Here is a 17,767-nt window from a genome sequence, read left to right as displayed (position 1 = left end):
GACCTCTTAATTATGTTGAACCTTCCAATCCATGAACATACTATGTCTCCATCTATTTAGATTTTTGATTTCTTTCAACATTGTTTTGTTGTTTTTAGCATAGAAGTTCTGTAGATGTTTTGTTAGATTTACACTTAAGTATTTCCCTTTTTTTCTTTTTTTGAGTAATTGTAAGTGGCATTGTATTTTGAGCTTCGATGTGCACCTATTCATTGATGTATAGAGATACAATTACCTTATTATATACAATTGTGCATATAGAAAACAAATGTATACAATTTTTGTATGTTTGTCTTATATCTTGCAACTTTGCTGAACTCAGTGATTTGCTCTAGGAGTTGGGTTGTTTTTGTTTGTTTATTTATAGATTCCATGGGATTTACTACAGTCAACCATGTCATTTGCAAATAGGGACAGTTTTATATCTTCCTTTCTGGTCTGTATGCATTTTAATTCCTTTTTGGGCTATTCATTTGGTTAGAACTTCCAATACTATATTGAGTAAGAGTAGTGGAAACAAACATCCCCTACCTTGTTCTTAATCTTGGCAGAGAAGGCGTTCAGTCTTTCACCATTAGGTGTAATATGAGACTAGATACTTTTCAACAAGCTGAGAAAGTTGCCCTCTATTCTTATTTTCTTCTGAGAGTTTTATCATGAATACATGCTGAATTTCGGTAAAAAATTTTTGCATCAACTGATAAGACCATGTAGTTTTTCTTCTTTAGCTATTAATATGATGGATCACAATGATTGATTTTCAAGATTGAACAGCCTTGCATTCTTTGAATAAACCTCCTCTGGGAAGGTGAGGAAGACCACTGGGAATGCTTTGTTGAATTTTAAGCCTCTTAAGAACAAATGGTGAGGCTTTCACCAGGCAATTAAGGAGGGAAAGAACTTCCATGGCGAGGTATTACAGTTACAAAGGCACTGAGGCATGAAACTGGCTTCTTCGAAAAAATGCAAATATATCAGAATGTCTGGAGTGTTGAGACCCAGAGGAAGAATGGCAGGAATGAGACTAAGCTGTAAGCAGAGCGCAGTTTCAAGGCTTTGTAGGCTGTGCTGTGGACAGTGGCCTTTCACTGAAGGTGATGGAAATCACTATGAGGCTGGACATAGGGAATGATCCTGTGAAGTTTCCCTTTTGGAAACCCCATGAAAAGGGAGCTGGAGGACTGAGCCTGGAGAACCTGGTGAATCAATAGGAAGAATCCTGGAACGGAAGGATGGAGTCTCGCAGCACCACTAACACTGAACGTACCATCTTCTGTCTTCAAATGCTTCTCCTCAGAGCCCCTGACTCTCCTTAGCCACTTGCCCAAGGTCATCTCAGACTCTTTCCTTTCATCTTCTACAATTGATTGGTTGACAGAGCCTCTGCGTCCTCATTTCTTCTGTTCCTTTGCTCTACTCACTGCCACCAATTCAGTAAACCTGTAGTATTCCTTTACCGCTCACTGGCCTCCTATGTCTGCATTTCCTCCATCTCCAGTTCATTCTCCTGGGGTAGGAAATGGCAACCCACTCCAGTGTTCTTGCCTGGAAAATCCTATGGACAGAGGAGCCTGGAGGACTACAGTCCATGGGGTTGCAAAGGGTAGGACATGACTGAGCACACACAAAATTCATTCTCTGTCCTTACCTCTGCTTTCATCTTTAAAATTCTCTAGTCAGATCGCTTCTATTTCTCTATAAAAACTTCAGAAAGGGGTCGCTTGGTTTGGATCAAATGGAACAGACTCCTGGCTGCCTGGGGGCATGGACTGGGGTCTTAGGGGAACTGCTTTGGAAGGTATTTAAGAGAAATCTCATGTGAGTTGTCAGGGGGGCTACAGTGCCAAGAGCCGCCTCTACAGCACAGAGCACTGATGCCTAAAAACATGCCCTCTCTTCAGCATGCCTGACCTCTGCCAAACTGCTCATTTTTTTTCTTGTGGCCTCCCTCTCAAGCAAGCTGGTTAATGACAGGCACACAGAGACACTCAATAGGTACTTGGTGAACTGAACTGAATTGAACATAGTTCAGCCAGCTTCCACTGTTTCTGCATCTATTTGCCATGAAGTGATGGGACCGGATGCCATGATCTTCGTTTTCTGAATGTTGAGCTTTAAGCCAACTTTTTCACTCTCCTCTTTCACTTGCATCAAGAGGCTCTTTAGTTCCTTTTCACTTTCTGCCATAAGGGTGGTGTCATCTCCATATCTGAGGTTATTGATATTTCTCCCAGCAATCTTGACTCCAGCTTGTGTTTCTTCCAGTCCAGCGTTTCTCATGATGTACTTTGCATAGAAGTTAAATAAGCAGGGTGACAATATACAGCCTTGATGTACTCCTTTTCCTATTTGGAACTAGTCTGTTATTCCATGTCCTGCATACAGATTTCTCAAGAGGCAGGTCAGGTGGTTTGGTATTCCCATCTCTCTCAGAATTTTCCACAGTTTATTGTGATCTACACAGTCAAAGGCTTTGGCACAGTCAGTGAAGCAGAAATAGAATAGAATGTTTTTCTGCAACTCTCTTGCTTTTTTGATGATCCAGCGGATGTTGTTAATTTGATCTCTGGTTCCTCTGCCTTTTCTAAAACCAGCTTGAACATCTGGAAGCTCACGGTTCACGTATTGCTAAAGCCTGGCTTAGAAAATTTTGAGCATTAATTTACTAGCGTGTGAGATGAGTGCCATTGTGTGGTAGTTTGAGCATTCTTTTATTTTGGGGGGGCTCCAAAATCACTGAAGATGGTGACTGCAGCCATGAAATTAAAAGATGCTTACTCCTTGGAAGGAAAGTTATGACCAACCTAGATAGCATATTCAAAAGCAGAGACATTACTTTATCAACAAAGGTCCGTCTAGTCAAGGCTATGGTTTTTCCAATGGTCATGTATGGATGTGAGAGTTGGACTGTGAAGAAGGCTGAGCGCCAAAGAATTGATTTGTTTGAACTGTGGTGTTGGAGAAGACTCTTGAGAGTCCCTTGGACTGCAAGGAGATCCAATCAGTCCATCCTAAAGGAGATCAGTCCTGGGTGTTCATTGGAAGGACTGATGCTAAAGCTGAAACTCCGATACTTTGGCCACCTCATGCGAAGAGTTGACTCATTAGAAAAGACCGTGATGCTGGGAGGGGTTGGGGGCAGGAGGAAAAGGGAACGACAGAGGATGAGATGGCTGAATGGCATCACCGACTCGATGGACATGAGTTTGAGTAGACTCTGGGAGTTGGTGATGGACAGGGAGGCCTGGCGTGCTGTGATTCATGGGGTCGCAAAGAGTCGGACACGACTGAGTGACTGAACTGAACTGAACTGAACTGAACAGCCAGCTTATTGCTTTACTATTATTTGCAATTTAATCTGTGTTTCTGGGACTTTTCTTTCCCCCTGCTCTTACTTACCTCAATGTTAGAAAATCTCTCCTTTTTCTGTGCTTTCCTGTGCTTGGCTTGGAGACAAAGGAAGCAGGTGCCCTAGGGTCCTAGCTACCCAAGACTGCTGGCTGCTGTGTCTGTACACCAGGGTCGTCCTGCCAGGCTGTCAGGGCACATTTTGCTGTGAATTATGACAGTCTTTGGGGGCAGGGATTGAGCTGTCTTTGTGATAAGGGTTGGGGCATGACACTCCAGTCCCTGCCAGTCCAAGGACAGAGAGTATTTATTTAGTAAATGAGTGTTAATATTTGGTTACATGCAAAGCCCCCAGGGAGTCATTCCAAGAACACAAATGGACATCCCAGGCTTCAACTTCCCTGATCCAGTCTATCACCATCCCCAGCCCCCACCACACTCCTGAATGCTCAAGATGGAATTCTTGGCCTTCCTTCATTATCTTCCTTTCTGATCTGTTGCCTAAGTCCTCTCTGGGCCTCTTTTATGGCCCTATGCTGCCCAGGCATCCACTCTTGGCATTGTTGCTGCCTGACGCCTCCCTCTTCCTGTCCCAGGTCATTTGTTCAAACTTGTGGTGTCTCCACTTATAATAGCTATTAAGGAATTCTTCCCCAGTCCCCACCCTCTCTGCTCTTGAGTACTATCTACTCACCTCTTGACCATGATGACCTTCTGGTCTTGGGTCATCTTATCTTCAGTGTCAGGAACAATGGTGGTGGTGTCAACAGTGAGAAGAGCGGCCTCAGGGTGGTCCAAGTGGTTGCAAGGATGCGCTGGAGGCTTGGCTGAAGGACAGGAGGCCTGCACAGTGGAGAATTCTAAGAATTATCTCTGGGAAGGAATACAAAGACACAATGGCAGCTTTTCATGACATCCTATAAAAATCAAGTCTCTGTTAATATTTCACCCAGTCTTGTAAGACTGGTGGTAGTAAAAGAAGCTTTATGTAGATAAGGTGGCTGGATCTCACAGCCACAAGTCCCAGGGAACAGCTGCCTCTTTAATTTCTTGCCCAAGCCCTGCCCACAGTGTGACTCTCTATTTAGTCCATCCAATGAGACCATATTGAAAAACAGACACCCTTAACCAGCGCACTTAGACTTCAGAGGACCCAGGCTCCCTGGCTGTGTGATCCCATAGCATCAGCAATTTCCATCCTCAAATATTGTAAATGATCACTTGGAGCATTAATAAGCATACATGGCTGTCACTAGTCTGCCTTCCCTGGTCTGTCTGTATGTCACTCGTCCCCATAACCTACATCATAGCTCAGTGACTGCCAGAGATTGATGCTCAACAAATATCTGTTAAATGAATGAAAGAATAGGTAGATGACTGACTAAATGAATAAATGAATGAATGAATTTGGCTCACAGTTCAAGGACAGCAAAAGAGAAAACAGACCCAGAAAGCTACTTACAACTAAGGAATCTGGCTTACACAGTGTAACTTACCCATCTCCAGCTTGTGTTCCTCTCCAGGGTCTCCCTGCCTAGCTTCTGGCATAACCCCACACCTCTCCCTTCCCACCTAGTGCACTCTAGCCCAGCTAGACCTCAAGATAGATGCACCGGGCAAGGGGAACAGGAATTCCCCCCATGGTGGATAAGTTGAGTCTGAATCCACCCTCTAAGATTCTAGATTCCTGTATGAAGGCCTACATCTTCTCGGGATGACATGTCTCCTCCTTTAGGGGGTGTGTACTTCCTCTAGGCCAGAAGGGTAAAGAGCTTTCACCTCCCTTGGCGATGTTCATCAGTTTCTCCTAAAGTACTCTATTGAGAATTAGCAAGAAAGTGTAGGTGATCCTTTAACAGTGTCTGCCATGGCTGTGGCCAGGAGGAGAGAGAGTTTCTATGGTGCATATTTGCCTATGGCCTCAGCAGGACAACCTGCTTTATACAGCAAAGAAATCTAAGAGCCACAATTAGGGGCATCGTTTCATACTTATCCTTTAAGGAGTTAAAGTTTCCCTTGTCAGCCTTCATAGGTACGATTCCTCTACAGGAATTTGTGCTAAGTCGCTTCAATCACACCCAGCTCTTTGCGACCCCATGGACTGTAGCCTACCACGCTCCTCTTTCCGTGGGATTCTCCAGGCAAGAATACTGGAGTGGACTGCCATGCCCTCCTCCAGGGGAATCTTCCCAGGCCAGGGATCAAACCCGAGTCTCTTATGTCTCCTGTACTGGCAGGCAGGATCTTTGCCACTAGCGCCACCTGGGAAGCTTGGTGAGGGACATTTTGTGTGTCCTTTTCTGTTGTAATTTTTTTCCTTCTGAGATGTAACAGAAGCTGAAGGAAGCAACTGCAACAGGATAGTATTTCTTAAACCCAGTTCTGTCGTTATTATTTTTGTAAATTTTATCATTTTATTATGAGCCTTTAATGGGATGCTCCTGGGCTTCCCTCATAGCTCAGTTGGTAAAGAATCCACCTGCAATGCAGGAGACCCCAGTTTGATTCCTGGGTCGGGAAGATCCACTGGAGAAGAGAAAGGCTACCCACTCCAGTATTCCTGGGCTTCCTTTGTGGCTCAGCTGGTAAAGAATCTGCCTGCAATGCACAAGACCTGGATTTGATCCCTGGATTGGGAAGATCCTCTGGAGAAGGGAAAGGCTACCCACTGCAGTATTCTGGCCTAGAGAATTCCATGGACTGTATAGTCCACAGGGTTGCAAAGAGTTGGACAGGACTGAGCACCTTTCACTTTCATTCTCTTTGGCAAGCATCATCCCTGAGCTCTGTCAATGGTGATGGCTAAACCAGGGACAGGGTACTCATGGGGCCTCTTGTCCTCCTTGGGTCTGAACCACACATTCCGATGGGCCCCAAAGGGAGTCTGGCTCAGCATCTACACCAGCACTCGCGAGATTGAAGCTCTTGTTGGGAAACCAAGAAGCAAGGGCAATTGCTGGGCTCCTTGATTAGTAAGAAGTATCTCCAGAGCATGCACCCACTAGGCCTGTGAGTGATGGCAGCCGGGGAAGGGCCTGAGTGGGTTTAGGTGGGTTCTTGGATTGAAGCAACACAAATTTATTGAGCAGAGGAGGCAGAGGACAGCCTTTGTCTCACAAGCCCCTGGCAGTGAGCTACAGAGCCAGAGCAAAACAATAAAATGTCATGAAGAGCAGAAACCAAAGGCGGGGAGACAGACAGCTGTGCAGAGGAGGGGAAGGAGCTGGCAGGAACAAGATGGAGAGGTGGCTGAGACTGAGCGTGTGTGTCCAGTGAAGTCGAACATTTTCTTTGCAGATTCAAATTACCTTGTGAATTTTTTTCTAGTACTTTCTCATATCTCTGGGAGCAAATATGTGCATGGGGCATGTCTAAAACGGTTGTATTTAAAGCAGTTTTTGAAGAAGCAGGTAGAGATAAGCTTCTAACTTTTAAACAGGGGAAGGGAGGGTTTTTTTCCCTGACTCAGTAATGTGGCAGAGCGAGTAGCAACACACCTCTTCACTCAGAATGTCTCAGCTTCCCTTCCCACATTGTCTCCAGCTGTTTCTCAGATAGGACTTTTTTTTTCATTTTTATTTTATATTAGAATGTCTCAGTGGAAACTTTCCTATTTCTTTTCGTGGGACTTCCCTGGTGGCTCAAATGGTAAAGAATCCTCCTGCAATGCAGGAGACCCAGGTTCAATCCCTGGGTCAGGAAGACCCCCTGGAGAAGGGAATAACAACCCACTCCAGGATTCTTGCCTGGAGAATTCCATGGACAGAGGAGCCTAACGGGCTGCAGTCCATGGGGTCGCAAAGAGTCAGACACGACTGAGCAACTAACACACACACACAATATAGCTGATTTACAATGTTATGTTGATTTCAGGTGTACAGCAAAGTTTATACATACACAAATTTTTTTCAGGTTCTTTTCCCATATAGGTTATTGCAGAATACTGAGCAGAGTTCCTTGTGTTGTATATTAAGTCCTTGTTGCTTAGGAGTCTTTAATGTTTCCCTTTCTCGGTGGGCAACATACCTGACTTGAAAGTAAAGGACAGCATCCTGTAAAATGGGTAAAGACTGAATATCTACAAGTGTTTATTTTCTTATTGTTTAAAAAAATCATTTTACTAAGAAGTTGAAGAGACACAAAACTCTGTGGATGATTTTAAAAGTGCACTGATATGAATGGAGAAGAGAAAGCTCATTCTGCCTCTTCAGTCATCCCACTAGTGTCTGACACAGAAGATTGTTTTTTTCCTTTCATTCTTGATATTTCCATTAAATAATGGAATTTATTAATTAATAATTTAATAAACCATGATAACAATAGCAGTATATAATATCTGTAGTGATCATGTAATTTATTATCCAAAATGGGGCTTTTGAGAGTGAAAGGGAGTGCTAACAATCTTTAATCCAGGATAAGATGCTGGGAAAGACTGAGGGCAGGAGGAGAAGGGGACAACAGAGGATGAGATGGTTGGATGGCATCACCGACTCAATGGACATGAGTTTGGGTAAACTCCGGGGGCTGGTGATGGACAGGGAAGCCTGGCGGGCTGGGGTTCATGGGGTCGCAAAGAGTCAGATATGACTGAGCGACTGAACTAAACTGAACTGAATTGAACTGAAGAAGCTTAATCTTATATCCTGACATATGTTCACCCTAATAACAGAAATAGCACAGATTCTAGAGTTAGACCCAGATTTCAGTTCCAATTCCCCGCGTACCTGCCTGCCACGTGAGTGCAGACATGCTTTTCACCTCCGAAGCCCCTCTTTGTTCGTTTGATATTAATACTTACCTTGCAAGAGTGTTCCAAGGGTTAAGTGAGATAGTATATGTGAAGTCAGCCAGCCTGGCACAGGGCTGGTATCCCAAATGCACACATGTTCTTTGCTTCCTAGCACTATTCCAGAGTTAGTGAATTTGTCCCTTTCCTCATTTAGTCATGCCCTCCTGAGTGAATTGGACAAGTGTGTTTTTTTTTTGGTTTTTGGCCATGCCACACAGCATGTGGAATCTGGGATCTTAGTTCCCTGAACTGGGATTGAACCCACACCCCATGCATTGGAAGCATGGAGTCTTGACCATTGGACCACCAGGGATATCCCAGACAAGCGTGTATTGAACAAAAGCAACACATCTCCACAAGGGATGTTATGGAAACTTGTGGAGGTTGTATATCTGCCACTGTTGGCATTGAGCAGGAGGTGTCAAAGACACTAGACATCTTGAGATATGCAGAAAAATCCTGGACAACAAAGGCTTGTCCTTCAAACTCTCTGGACCTCTTAGTGTCCCAGTGGACATTCATTTTGGTAAAAAAAGAAAAAAATCTCTTCATAAATCTGAGCTTAGAGACCAATTTTATTTTACACATAAATGCACAGCATTTTTCACAGAGTTTCAATATGCATTAGATTTTCCAGGAACGTTATCAGCAGTGTAAATTAAGGGAAGGCCTGAAAGATGATGCTGTGAAAGTGCTGCACTCAACATGCCAGCAAATTTGGAAAACTCAGCAGTGGCCACAGGACTGGAAAAGGTCAGTTTTCATTCCAATCCCAAAGAAAGGCAATGCCAAAGAATGCTCAAATTACCACACAATTGTACTCATCTCACATGTTAGTAAATTAATGCTCAAAATTCTCCAAGCCAGGCTTCAGCAGTACCTGAACCATAAACTTCCAGATGTTCAAGGTGGTTTTAGAAAAGGCAGAGGAACTAGAGATCAAATTGCCAACCTCCGATGGATCATGGAAAAAGCAAGAGAGTTCCAGAAAAACATCTATTTCTGCTTTATTGACTAGCCAAAGGCTTTGATTCTGTGGATCACAATAAACTGGGGAAAATTCTTCAAGAGATGGGAAGACCAGACCACCTGACCTGCCTCTTGAGAAATCTGTATGCAGGTCAGGAAGCAACAGCTAGAAATGGACATGGAACAACAGACTGGTTCCAAACAGGAAAAGGAGTATGTCAAGGCTGTATATTGTCACCCTATTTATTTAACTTCTATGCAGAGTACATCATGAGAAACGCTGGGCTAGAAGAAACACAAGCTGGAATCAAGATTGCCGGGAGAAACATCAATAACCTCAGATATGCAGATGACACCACCCTTATGGCAGAAAGTGAGGAGGAACTAAAAAGCCTCTTGATGAAGGTGAAAGAGGAGAGTGAAAAAGTTGGCTTAAAGCTCAACATTCAGAAAACGAAGATCATGGCATCTGGTCCCATCACTTCATGGCAAATAGATGGGGAAACAGTGGAAACAGTGTCAGACTTTATTTTGGGGGGCTCCAAAATCAGTGCAGATGGTGATTGCAGCCATGAAATTAAAAGACGCTTACTCCTTGGAAGGAAAGTTATGACCAACCTAGATAGCTTATTGAAAAGCAGAGACATTACTTTGCCAACAAAGGTCCGTTTAGTCAAGGCTATGGTTTTTCCTGTGGTCATGTATGGATATGAGAGTTGGACTGTGGAGAAAGCTGAGTGCCGAAGAATTGATGCTTTTGAACTGTGGTGTTGGAGAAGACTCTGGAGAGTCCCTTGGACTGCAAGGAGATCCAACCAGTCCATCCTAAAGGAGATCAGTCCTGGGTGTTCATTGGAAGGACTGATACTGAAGCTGAAGCTCCAGTACTTTGGCCACCTCATGCGGAGAGTTGACTCATTGGAAACGACCCTGATGCTGGGAGGGATTGGAGGCAGGAGGAAAAGGGAACGACAGAGGATGGGATGGCTGGATGGCATCATGGACTCGATGGGCATGAGTTTGGGTGAACTCCGGGAGTTGGTGATGGACAGGGAGGTCTGGCATACTGTGATTCATGGGGTCTCAAAGAGTCGGACATGACTGAGCAACTGAACGGAACTGAACGCTTTGTTCAGAATTTTACCAAGAGTTTCTCACCATCTCAGGAACTCCTGTTACTAGTAGCAATACATCTGCAGTGGACTGCAATGGTAAAATGGCGAAGATTATGTCAGTCACTAATACAACACAACTGTCTTCAGCTGCAGGGGATTCCCCATAGAGGAATTAGCATCTGACTTCATGTCTGCTGGCATGGCCAAGCTTGAAAATTTACATAATGAAATCACATTTTTTCTTACAAATTATTTTTCTTTTCACTTTTTTCATTTTTATTTTATTTCTTTTTGATAACAGGACATTGTATTCACCAGGGCTTCCCTGGTAGCTCAGTGGTAAAGAATCTGTCAGCAGTAAAAAAATCTGCCTGCAATGCAGGAGATGTGGGTTTGAGCACTGGATGGGGAAGATCCCCTGGAGGAGGGCATGGCAACCCACTCCAGTATTCTTACCTGGGAAATTGCATGGACAGAGGAGCTTAGTGGGGTATAGTCCACGGGGTCACAGAAGAGTTGGACATGACTTAGTGACTAAACAGCAACACTTGTATTCACAGCAGAAACTGGTAGATGCCCACCAAAAGGCAAATTCTCCTCTGTCTCCTGGGCCCCCAACTAGACTTGATTTCCCAGCCACCCTTGCAGTTAGCTGTGGTCATGTGACTGAGTTCCAACCAAAGGCCTCTGAGAAATGATGCACAACACTTCCAGGCCTGGCCAGTGAAAACCTCGTGCACTCACCCCTCCATGTCTGCTTCTGCTCACCACCAACTGTTTACCTGCCCAGTCCTATGATAGGAACTAGAAATAAATTTCTGTTGTATTTAAGCCATTAAATATCAGGTCTATTTGTTTTAGCAGTTGGAGAACCTTAACTAAGTCAATGTGGTTTTCTTTTTTTAATACTCATACATGGATTTCATGTTAAGATAGTAACGAGGGCATTATAAAATATTAGCTATAAAAGGGGCCTTAGGTTTAATAGAGTTGAGAGCCACTAACCTAGATTGTGGAAGGCTTTCTAAGAACTATAAACTGAAGAACACATTGACCAAATTCATGAAGTCCAACATAGAGTGTGTACAACTACAGACACACACGTGTGCAGTTAATCACTAATTCCAGGCAGTGTGTAATGAGAACAACTGAATTATACAGATCAGTAACCTCCAACTTTTTTCATTTTGCAACTTCATTAGCTAAAAACTTTGTGAGCAAGCACACTCTCTATATATCTTCATTTTTCATAGATTTCAAGACACTATCAACTGTATATCACATTTTACATCCCATGAAGAGAGAAAAATATTTTTGCAAATTAAATTGGGACATAAAGCTTTTTTTAGGCATCAGTTGTAAAATACATCCTAATATGAAGATGTTAAAATGTGAACCAATGAAGATCTTAGAATTGCTGAAAATTGGTCATATACTTCTAAATGAATATATTAAGTCCATTTAAAAATAGTCACAAAAATTGGTATTTAAAAGGCTGAAATTTATAAGCAAAATTTTCGCTACTTTCATGTTGTACACCAAAGGATTGCCATAGGCACCCCACTTTGAAAACCACAGACATAGGTCCTTTGTGGGTTCCAAAGAGAGAGGGTTCCTATTGGCCATGCCTGTGAGGCTCTGGAAAAGTGGAGCAGAGTCTAAATGGAAGATGCTTCCAAGTACAGAACAGAGGTGTTTGGGGGACCAAGAATGGACCTCGGGTCTGGAAGTGACTGAGATTCTGAGCTTCCGTGTTAGAGCTAATGACAGAAATACTGCAGCCAGGAGAGGAACCTAGTCTTGGGAGAAACGATAAATAACTCAAGGGGAAAAGAGGCTGTCCAAGGAGGCCCACCTTGAACAGAGTGAGCAAAGGATAGCTGGGCTCTGGATTTCACGTCTGCGTGGGAGAAGAATTTCAGTAGGTGCCATGTAAGTTGGATCTGGTAAGCCAGGTGTGGATTTCCTGCGCCCAAATCTCCTCACTACTGACTGTCACAGCGCCTGAAATTTCTCCTTTGAAAATTAATCTTTGTCAGATAAAGGACTGGAGGCCCCAATTAAACTACAATTCCCCTAATGAAAGTAAGGTCTTTATTTCTTGTGAGTTAATATTTCAAAGGGAACAGGTTGCTGAGAGGAAAACGGTTTAGAAATACAGTGGGAAAGCTGGAGGTGAGAGAGAGTAGTAACCCAAAGTGGAGAAAATGTACTAACAGGAGAGATGGGAGGCTATGGCACCTACTGAAGGAAATTTTATGTTCACAATCTGCTTATGGAGTCTTGGATTCTGCACTGAATTTTATATAAATAAATTACAAAACATATAATTAACATAAACATATATATATATTAATCACTTTATGAGAAGATGCACATCCATATATACTGCAATCATATATAACACACACACAATGTATAATATAATTATATGTAATATATGTCTTTATAAGTATTTTGATCATATACATATTCCTGAATTTTTTTCTTCTGTGAAAACGCACATACATATATTTGATACATAATAATTATTATATATAATTATATTCAATTGAATAATAAAAAGAATAGCATCATTATTATATTAGAATTATAATTATGTGTCATGTACTATGTTTTCTTACAGGGTGGTTTCTAGCAAGAGAAAAATGATGAGAAAACTCAGAAATAGCCATTTTTAACATTTTCTCAGCCTAAAAGCAAGAGAAGAAATCATAAGTGAAAAGTCCCATTAGGTTTGAATAGATAATTTCAAAATTCTGTAACAAAGGGAAAGTACCACCAAAACCAAGACTAAAAGGCAAACAGAAGAATACATTTCCAGTAAATACAACAAAGGCTTGCTCTCTTTGCTGCATAAAGGGCTCAAGCAATTCAATGAGGGAAATGCAAAAACCCTAAACATAAGCAAGGATGCATACAGACAGTCTGAAAAAGAAGAACTCTCATTAGTCGGTGGATACAAGGTCCGTGAGGAAGGGACCATGTCTGTGTGTTCACCATTGGAGCCCCAGGCCCTGGTCAGTGCTGTGTCACCTGTTAAGTAAATATTTGTTGAATGATTGATTTAATGAATGAACTCATTAATATAAGAAAAAGTCAATCTTGTGCTAATCAAAAGCATGAGAATTAAATTTTTTTGTCCATAACTAGAACAAATATTTTTTAAATGGAGGAATATCCAAAGAATATCTAAAGGAATATCCAAAGTAATTAATATCTGTTGGATCATTGAAAAAGCAAGAAAGTTCCAGAAAAACATCAATTTCTGCTTTATCGACTATGCCAAAGCCTTTGATCATGTGGACCACAACAAACTGTAGAAAATTTTTAAAGAGATGGGAATACCAGACCACCTGACCTGCCTCTTAAGAAATCTGTATGATGATGTGATCACTAATCTAGAGCCAGACATCTTGGAAAGTGAAGTCAAGTGGGCCTTAGAAAGCATCACTACAAACAAAGCTAGTGAAGGTGATGGAATTCCAGTGGAGCTGTTTCAAATCCTGAAAGATGATGCTGTGAAAGTGCTACACTCAACATGCCAGCAATTTGGAAAACTCAGCAGTGGCCACAGGACTGGAAAAGGTCAGTTTTCATTCCAATCCCAAAGAAAGGCAATGCCAAAGAATGCTCAAACTACCGCACAATTGCACTCATCTCACACGCTAGTAAAGTAATGCTCAAAATTCTCCAAGCCAGGCTTCAGCAATATGTGAACCGTGAACTTCCTGATGTTCAAGCTGGTTTTAGAAAAGGCAGAGGAACAAAAGATCAAATTGCCAACATCCGCTGGATCATGGAAAAAGCAAGAGAGTTCCAGAAAAACATCTATTTCTGCTTTATTGACTATGCCAAAGCCTCTGACTGTGTGAATCACAATAAACTGTGGAAAATTTTGAAAGAGATGGGAATACCAGACCATGTAACCTGCCTCTTGAGAAATCTGTATGCAGGTCAGGAAACAACAGTTAGAACTGGACATGAAACAACAGACTGGTTCCAAATAGGAAAAGGAATACGTCAAGGCTGTATATTGTCACCCTGCTTATTTAACTTCTATGCAGAGTACATCATGAGAAACTCTGGACTGGAAGAAACACAAGCTGGAATCAAGATTGCTGGGAGAAATATCAATAACCTCAGATATGCAGATGACACCACCTTTATGGCAGAAAGTGAAGAGGAGCTAAAAAGCCTCTTGATGAAGGTGAAAGAGGAGAGTGAAAAAGTTGGCTTAAAGCTCAGCATTCAGAAAATAAAGATCATGGCATCTAGTCCCATCACTTCATGGGAAATAGATGGGGAAACAGTGGAAACAGTGTCAGACTTTATTTTGGGGGGCTCCAAAATCAGTGCAGATGGTGATTGCAGCCATGAAATTAAAAGACGCTTACTCCTTGGAAGGAAAGTTATGACTAACCTAGATAGCATATTCAAAAGCAGAGACATTAGTTTGCCGACTAAGGTCCACCTAGTTAAGGCTATGGTTTTTCCTGTGGTCATGCATGGAAGTGAGAGTTAGACTGTGAAGAAGGCTGAGCGCCGAAGAACTGATGTTTTGAACTGTGGTGTTGGAGAAGACTCTTGAGAGTCCCTTGGACTGCAAGGAGATCCAACCAATCCATTCTGAAGGAGATCAGCCCTGGGATCTCTTTGGAAGGGATGATGCTAAAGCTGAAGCTCCAGTACTTTGGCCACCTCATGCGAAGAGTTGACTCATTGGAAAAGACTTGGATGCTTGGAGGGATTGGGGGCAGGAGGAGAAGGTGACGACTGAGGATGAGATGGCCGGATGGCATCACGAACTTGATGGACGTGAGTCTGAGTGATCTCCGGGAGATGGTGATGGACAGGGAGGCCTGGCGTGCTGCAATTCATGGGGTCGCAAAGAGTCAGACACGACTGAGTGACTGAACTGAACTGAACTGATGCAGGTCAGGAAGCAACAGTTAGAACTGAACATGGAACAACAGACTGGTTCCAAATCGGGCAAGGAATATGTCAAGGCTGTATACTGTCACCCTGCTTATTTAACCTCTATGCAGAGCACATCATGAGAAACACTGGGCTGGATGAAGCACAAGCTGGAATCTCAAGATTGTGGGGAGAAATATCAATAACCTCAGATATGCAGATGATACCACCCTTATGGCAGAAAGCAAAGAAGAACTAAAGAGCCTCTTGATGAAAGTGAAAGAGGAGAGTGAAAAAGTTGGCTTAAAGCTCAACATTCAGAAAACAAAGATCAAGGCATCTGGCCCCATCACTTCATGAGAAATAGATGGGGAAACAGTGGAAACTGTGAGAGACTTTATTCTCTTGGGCTGCAAAATCACTGTAGATGGTGACTGCAGCCATGAAATTAAAAGACGCCTGCTCTTTAGAAGAAAAGTTGTGACCAACCTAGATAGCATATTAAAAAGCAGAGACATTACTTTGCCAATAAAGGTCCATCTAGTCAAAGCTGTGGTTTTTTCAGTAGTCATGTATAGATGTGAGAGTTGGACTATAAAGAAAGCTGAGTGCTGAAGAATTGATGCTTTTGAACTGTGGTGTTGGAGAAGACTCTTGAGAGTCCCTTGGACTGCAAGGAGATCCAACCAGTCCATCCTAAAGAAAATCAGTCCTGAATATTCATTGGAAGGACTGATACTGAAGCTGAAACTGCAATACTTTGGCCACCTGATGCAAAGGAATGACTCTGGTAAAGACCCTGATGCTGGGAAAGATCGAAGGCCAGAGGAGAAGGGGACAACAGAGGATGAGATGGTTGGATGGCATCACCGACTCGATGGACATGAGTTTGGGTGAACTCCGGAAGTTGGTGATGGACAGGGAGGCCTGGCGTGCTGTGGTTCATGGGGTTCACAAAGAGTTGGACAGGACTGAGTGATTGAACTGAACTGAACTGAATGTAATTAAGTATAATGAAAAGGACTTTCTCATGGGAATCAACGGTATGACTCAAAAGGAAAGCAGTTTGTCAACAACATTAACCTTGATGTGTCAGAACTTTTCACTGCTCACCTCCTTCTTTTTTCTAAACTCTTCTAGTATTTAATTACTTTATTTAGGTTGCATGGGGTCTTCATTGCTGTGCACAGGCTTTCTCTAGTTGAGGCAAGTGGCTCTGTGCTCTATTGTGGTGCATGGGCTTCTCATTGCTGTGGCATCTCTTGTTATAGAACAGAGGCTCTAGGCGTGTGGGCATTAGTAGCTGCAGCACGTGGCCAGCAGTGGTGGCTCTTGGGCTCAAAAGTGTGGCACATGAGTTTAGCTGCTTCGCAGCATACAGAATCTTCCCAGACCAGGAGTCCAACTCCAGTCCCCTGCATTGGCAGGCGGATTCTTTACCATTGAGCCATCAGGGAAGTCTTCACCTACTTCTTATGCATGGCAAAAACATACCTCCCCACCCGGCTTCCCCTCCTTGGAGTCAGAACTCGCTGTGAACCTAGTTCTGCCCACTGGGTTATGGGCAGAGGTGATGATGTGAGTCACTTCTGGACGGAAGCAGTTAGCAACATGCCCCTGAAGATGTGATCATGGAAGAGGCCCCGCTGAGAAGGTGGAGCCGAAAGACTGAACAGCCTGGACTGCAGAAGGAAGACAGCAGCTTCAGAGAGTAACCTGAACTGAAAGATGATGTGTGGGACTAGGAGCTAAACTCTTAATCACATTTTGTTAGGTCATCGAGACATGAGGGCTGCTTTTCCTGTGGCACACCTAGCTTATTTGATTAATATGTTTATTTCATTCTGTTCACGTGAATATCTATTGAGCTAAGCACCTACTATAAGACAGACCCAGAAATTCCATTTATGAAGAAAGAGAAAATCATCCTAAATAAGGAAAAAGATATTTATATATGAAGATGCTCATTGTAAGGTTATTTTAAAACCAACATTCCCATAATAGAACAGCAACTCTCAAAAGGAAAATGTATCACACGCACTTAGTAGATATTTATAAAGAAGTAATACATGGGAAAATATCTGCGACTGTCATTCTCTTAAATTTCCTATGCATATTGAAAAACCAGATTGAAAGAAAAAACACGAAAAATGTTGAAGTGTGGTTTTGTTGAGTTGTGAAAATTAAGATCATTTTTCCTCTTTATTTCTTTCTACAACAGTAGAAATTTTCTAAGTATTTAAAAATAAAATGGTATTAATTTTCATAATGAAAAGCAGCCATCCTCTCCTAATGTTTAGTTTGATAACAAATCGGTATTTGTGTTGTATCTTATTGCTAAGATTTTATTTTAAAAAACTTTGGAAACAAACCTTTCCCAAGTTACTCTAAAATCCAAATGGTGGATGATCTTTATATTTTTTGCTACCATTTATTTGTAGAAATGCAGACATTTCAAATTTTAAGGAAAATTTTTCTATCTATTCATCTTTTTAAAGACATTGCAAACTCCTTATTGATGTTTTTAAAACAGAATCTGATCTTGAGCAAGATCCTCCTCCTCTCTGGAACCCATTGTCTTTGTCTGAACAACAGAAGGCTGGGTCTAATAATCTCTTAGACTCCTGCC

This window comes from Ovis aries, chromosome 9, assembly GCF_016772045.2.
Source record: "Ovis aries strain OAR_USU_Benz2616 breed Rambouillet chromosome 9, ARS-UI_Ramb_v3.0, whole genome shotgun sequence".
Taxonomy (NCBI): Eukaryota; Metazoa; Chordata; class Mammalia; order Artiodactyla; family Bovidae; genus Ovis; species Ovis aries.
This window is presented reverse-complemented; position numbering follows the sequence as displayed.